This window comes from Leucoraja erinacea, chromosome 2, assembly GCF_028641065.1.
Source record: "Leucoraja erinacea ecotype New England chromosome 2, Leri_hhj_1, whole genome shotgun sequence".
NCBI lineage: Eukaryota > Metazoa > Chordata > Chondrichthyes > Rajiformes > Rajidae > Leucoraja > Leucoraja erinaceus.
Window position 1 is genome coordinate 62,820,881 of NC_073378.1, and position 6,527 is coordinate 62,827,407.

A 6,527-nucleotide genomic window follows, 5' to 3' on the forward strand; every position below is an offset into this window, starting at 1 on the left:
CCCCATATGCCCAGAAAAATACTGCAGGATTTAATGGGGCCTGAAATTAGCTTCTCGCAACATAAAACTTAGTAGAAAGGGATCTTAAGAAGCCCTTTTTAATGTAAAAATAACCAACCTACCTTCCGTTGTCCCCTGTATGAGATCCGTCCCGTTGTCGGCGGTTTAGACGATAATTTACCGTAGCCTTGGTGCTCGTTACAAGGCTAATTCCAGGGATGGCGGGACTGTCATACGCTGAGAGAATGTAGTAGCTGGGCTTGTATACTCTGGAGTTTAGAAGGGTGAGAGGGCACCTTATTGAAACACATAAGATTATTAAGGGTTTGGACACACTAGGGGAGGAAACATGTTCCCGATGTTGCGGGATTCCAGAACCAGTGGCCACAGTTTAAGAATAAGGGGTAAGTCCCGTTGTCGGCGGTTTAGAGGATAATTTTTAACCTACTATAACAATTAAATTAATCAATTAAGTTTAAAAATAGCTGCAGCGAATGAACCTCACAGCGATTTTTCGTCAGCAACTAAGTAGGCTGAACAACCTCGATTTGAAAAGCCTAGGGAAAATCGCATTTTAAACCCGCCCCTCTCTCAACGGCACCAAAATCATGCACACGGGCTGGGACAGATATGCAGTCCCGCTGAAGGTAGGTTTTGCAACATACCTACATAGACTGCCCCTGTCTTAAGCCCATTTGCTCCACAGATGCTGCCTGGCCTGCAGAGTACCTCCAGTACTTTGTTCAAGTTTTGCTCAAGATTTTTGCATCTTCATTTTCTTGTGTTTCCAAATTAAAAGATGGTGCGGACCTACACGTGTACCATGCCCACCCAAGAAACAGGCTGCTGTCAGATTCAAAGCCCCGTGAGAATGGACGGCATGCAACAAGGGAAGGGCAGGTACTATCGTGTGTGAAGGTAGACAAATCATAAATCCCTGACCATATCGAACATATCGAGGACATTGTGGGAAACCAGAGATTAAATTGCGGGAGTCTCTGGTTGAAATTTACAAGTCATCTTTAAATATAGGAGAGGTGCCTGAAAGCAGGCTATTATCTATTATCTAAATGGTGGCCGATTGGGAAAGGGGGAGATGCAGCGAGACCTGGGTGTCATGGTACACCAGTCATTGAAGGTAGGCATGCAGGTGCAGCAGGCAGTAAAGAAAGCGAATGGTATGTTAGCTTTCATTGCAAAAGGATTTGAGTATAGGAGCAGAGAGGTTCTACTGCAGTTGTACAGGGTCTTGGTGAGACCACACCTGGAGTATTGCGTACAGTTTTGGTCTCCAAATCTGAGGAAGGACATTATTGCCATAGAGGGAGTGCAGAGACGGTTCACCAGACTGATTCCTGGGAAGTCAGGACTGTCTTATGAAGAAAGACTGGATAGACTTGGTTTATACTCTCTAGAATTTAGAAGATTGAGAGGGGATCTTATAGAAACTTACAAAATTCTTAAGGGGTTGGACAGGCTAGATGCAGGAAGATTGTTCCTGATCTTGGGGAAGTCCAGGACAAGGGGTCACAGCTTAAGGATAAGGGGGAAATCCTTTAAAACCGAGATGAGGAGAACTTTTTTCACACAGAGAGTGGTGAATCTCTGGAACTCTCTGCCACAGAGGGTAGTTGAGGCCAGTTCATTGGCTATATTTAAGAGGGAGTTAGATGTGGCCCTTGTGGCTAAGGGGATCAGGGGGTATGGAGAGAAGGCAGGTACGGGATACTGAGTTGGATGATCAGCCATGATCATATTGAATGGCGGTGCAGGCTCGAAGGGCCGAATGGCCTACTCCTGCACCTAATTTCTATGTTTCTATGTTTCTATGTGCCGGAAGACTGGAGCGTGGCAAATGTTGTATCTTTATTCAAGATGGGCTGCAGGGAAAATTTTGGGAACTATAGGCCAATGAGCTTAACATCTTTAGTTGGAAATTAACTAGAGGGTATTCTGAGGGACAGGATAAACAGGCATTTGGACAGACAAGGGCTGATTAGGGATAGTCAGCATGGTTTACTATGTGGGAGGTCATGACTTACAAATTTGATTCACTTTTTTGAAGAGGTGACCAAAAAGGTTTATGAGGCCAGAGCTGTAGATGTTGTATATATATGGACTTCAGTAAAGCATTCCACAAGCTTCCTTATGGACGGCTGCTTCGGAAGGTTAGAACGCATTGAATCCAAGCAGAGATACAGGACTGAATGGATAGAGAATTGGCTTTATGGAGGGAAGCAGAGGGTGATGGTGAAGGTTGCTTCATGGACTGGATGCCTGTGACAAGTGGTGTGCCTAAGGGTGTGGTGTTGTGCCCGTTACTGTTTGTCACTGTTAGGCGCTTCCCCCTCCTGGTGAATGCTATGTACTTACCTTTCTCTGTTTCTCTCCTGAGTACAGGCCTCGTGGCTGTGAGTCTGGAATCAAGGGGTTAAAGGCTCCTGTACCCGATTGGCCAAGCTGCGTCAGGTGACGGGTGACTCATCTGAAGCTTAAATACCAGAGTCTCCCAGGATTCTCTCTCTTCTTCGTCGACCCTGACTGATGAGCAGACTGCTGGTGTGGGCTGAGGGAGGCCTGGCCACATGGCATAGAACTTTGTGTATTTTCACCATTCCTTGGTAACAAATATTGAATTGGGACGGATAAGGGCTGACCTTAGTGTTTTTGTGTGTTTTGTTTCAGGGTTATATCTCTTTAGGCAGGTTTTAGAGTCTCCGGTTCGACGGTCCATCACGTGGCTGGCTGGAGCATTGTTAAATTGTTTGTCAGTTCATCCATATCCATGACTGGGTTGTTTAAATCAGGTTTGGGTTTTGTGTTCCATTGAATAATTAAAACTATTTTTGAACGAACCTGGTTTTTGCCTTGTGTTACGCGGCTCTGAAGTACCTGCATTCGGGAGTCGTAACAGTCACCTATATCAATGATTAGGATGAGAACATATATGGCAAGATTAGCAAGTTTGCTGATGATACAAAAGTGGGTGGTTTTGCAGATAATGAAGATGGTTGTGAAAAATTGCAGCTTGAACTTGATTAATTGGCCAAGTGGGCTGAGGAATGGTGGATGGAATTTAATGCAGAATAATGTGTAATGTTGTATTTTGGGATGTCTAACATGGGGAGCACCAATGGAGCGAATGGTAAGACTCGGAATAGTGATGTTGAGTAGAGGTATCTAAGGGCGCGGGTGCATAGCTCCGTGAAGGTGGAGTTGCAGGTAGATCGGGTGGACAAAAAGGCTTTTGGCACATTTACCGACATCAGCCAAAATATTGAGTATAGAAGTTGGGAGGTCATGTTGCAGTTATATAAGATGTTGGTGAGGCTGCATTTAGAGTATTGTGTTCAGTTCTGGGCATCTCTGGGTAGAAGGAATGGGTGACATTTCGAATTGAGACCTTTCTTCAGACTGAGAGTCAGTGGAGAGGGAGACACAGAGAGAGGATGTTGTTCCCTGTTCCATGCATACACTGGCCCTATCCCCAAATCTCTATCTCTGTTACATTGGTGTTACCCCCTGCACCTATACAGAACTCATGGACTTCATTAACTTCACCACCAATTGTCATCCTGCACTCAAATTCCGATGGTCCATCTCAAACACCTGCCTTTCCACTCTTGATCTCACTGTCTCCATCACAGGAGATAGACTGTCGACTGACATCTATTATAAACCTACAGACTGCCACAACTATCTCGACAGCACTTCTTCCCACTCTGCTTCCTGCAAAGATTCTATTCCCTGCTCCCAATTCCTCTGTCTACGCCGCATCTTGTTTTCCGTACCAGGACATCTGAGATGTTCTCATTCTTTAGGGAATGGAGGTTCCCCTCTTCCCTCAGAGATGAGGCCCTCACACGGTTGCATGGTGGTACAGCGGTAGAGTTGCAGCCTTACAGCGAATCGATCTCCGGAGACCCGGGTTCGATCCTGACTATGGTTGCTGTCTGTAAGGAGTTTGTATGTTCTCCCCGTGACCTGCATGGGTTTTCTCCGAGATCTTCGTTTTCCTCCCACACTTCCAAAGACCTACAGGTATGTAGGTTAATTAGCATGGTAAATGTAAAAACTGGACCTTGTGGTATAGGATAGTGTTAATGTGCTGTATGCACGGTATATGTTTAACCTGGAAATCAAAGGTAAAACCTATTTTCAAATAGCTAAAACTTTCAGTGTGTTGATTTCTGGATCTTGTTGCCTGTGGGCTAGTTGCCAACCCCTTTGTGACGGCAAAATATGTTCAAGAGAGAAACAGGTACAAGAGAGAAAACCTGAGGGAGAGTTGACTGAGGACTGTTGGGACTGAAAGTAGCAATTAAAGGATAATTCACGTGTTCAAACATTCACATATCTTAACTTGTTTAGTTAAGGAATTCCTTTCAGCATTGCTTACAGGTGCAAGTTGTCAATGCATCAGTTGCTACATGTTGCCAGCTTCTCTTCGCTTTTCTCTTGGGTGCAGCAGATAGTTGCCCTCTTTCTGAAACCATGAGCTTGCCTCTCCCTCTCCTATGCCTCCCCTACCGTCATTTGATAAACTTTCAAATTCACAGAATTCATAGTTTATGACTTAATGGGAAGTGTTCTTTGATGTAAATTGGCACCAGAAAATACTGGGATTTATTCATTGCTGACAGCTGGACACATGCCAGATAACTTTGTCAATTGCTTATGACCCCGTTTATGTTGGACACACCTTATCACACTATTCATTCCATTATCCCAAAGTTCAGCTGTTTTTTGTGTTTCACTCCTGGCAGCTCCGTGTCCTGGTGTAAACTACACCTTTGCCTCAAGCACAGCAGGAAAGATATTTTGTAAGTCTAGATGCATGTTTCCCACCCACCTGAATACCTGTAACAATCACTTCAGTGTAAAGCAAAGATACTACAGGAGCAAGATAGACCACGAGGCGAAAAAGCCGTAGTTGGTCATGGGCGTCAAGGGTAATTTTTTTTTGCACAATTTTGGGAATCAAATATCTGATTTTTTTAATTTCTCCTATAAAAATGTTCTGCTATAAAGTGTTTGAATAGCCAATGTAAGTGACCCGACCTGTCTTTCTTCAGGTTCCCCACTAAAGACGAAAGGTAAGAAATAAATTATAACTTTCTGTCGTGTGGCCTGCCCGATCTCTTCCTCCAGCTCAGATCGCGGAGCCGGGGGTCGCCAGAAGAATTCCTCTGATCGCTGGCCAGCAGACTATAACATTCTGAAGCAGCGGTCTGCGGAGCTTCTAGTCGTGGGGTCAGCATGCACTTTCCCTCTCAGAGTCTGGAATTCCTCGTCGGAGAAGAGCTCCGACCGCCGGCCCGCGGCCTATAACATCATGAAGCCCCGGTCTCCAATAGGAAGCGGCCGGTTCGAGACCTCCAAGCCGCGGAGATCCCGAATCGGCTTGTGTTTAAGCCGGTTTGAAATGGTGTTTAAAATACAGGATAAATGGTGTTAAATATACACAATGTACACAGATCACTGGTGTTTAAAATACAGGATATAGCGAACAATGACATGCCTCGAGGAGCACACATTATAGCCTTAATTTACTTCCCAATGTTTGATGTCTGTAACATATACAATTCTATTCTGATCCCGACAATGTATTATATTATATAAGACATCATTTTTTGGTACATGAGCAAGTTATTAGAAAGTCTTCTTTTATAGATCTAGACTTCCCACAATAATAAAGATAGACAAATATGCTGGAGAATGTCTCCAGCATTTTTGTCTATCTTCGATTTTCCAGCATCTGCAGTTCCTTCTTAAACAATAATAAAGGTATCAATTTTTACACTGCTGTAAATTTTTGATTTTGTTCTTGTTGTAAGGCATCCATGCTAGTGTAAGCTCTTCCACATTTAAGATCATTTGACCTATTAGAGGAAAAATGCATCTTCAATATACATGTCTCTCCCCACCCCTGAAAACAATTGCATTTAAGTGACATATCATCCATTCTGCAGGTATGTAGTTATAATTAAATTTGTTATGTTAATTCTATATGATATTTTACTGTAATTTCAGATGTCAACAATGGGTCCAGAATACTCGTTGACAAGATCTCCGACACCGAACTACGTACTTTTCAAAGAACTGCCTTTGTTCTGAACACACTGTATATCTCACACATAAAACAATGTAAATTGTGTAAATCTTACCATAAATGACAGAAATAAAAAGTGTTATCCTTGTTTGTGAATTTTGATGTAGAATTATTTAAAATTGAAACTAGAGAAATATACATATGTGGTGTGTTATATCTATCTATATGACTAAAAATCTGTTCTTGACCAGTTTTGGCCATCTTTCCTCTCCCCCCCCCTCTCTCCCCCCCTCCCTCCCCCCCTCCTCTCCCCCCCCCCCCCTCCCCCTCCCCCCCCCCCCCCCCCCCCCTCCCCCCCCCTCTCTCCCCCCCCCCCCCCCCCCTTCTCCCCCCCCCTTCCCTCCCCCCCCTCCCCCCCTCTCTCCCCTCCCCCCTCCCCCCCCCCTCTCCCCCCCCCCTCTCCTCCCCCTCCTCC

At 44.6% G+C, this 6,527-nt stretch overlaps 1 long non-coding RNA gene across 1 annotated transcript; it reads left to right on the forward strand.

Annotated features, from left to right (window-relative positions):
* The first annotated feature begins 894 nt into the window (after window positions 1–894).
* On the forward strand, window positions 895–6,200 carry LOC129710731 (uncharacterized). The gene is made up of 3 exons (XR_008725719.1): window positions 895–4,952; window positions 5,076–5,096; window positions 6,034–6,200. It is a non-coding gene; the product is annotated as an uncharacterized LOC129710731 (long non-coding RNA).
* The last annotated feature ends 327 nt before the right edge of the window (window positions 6,201–6,527 follow it).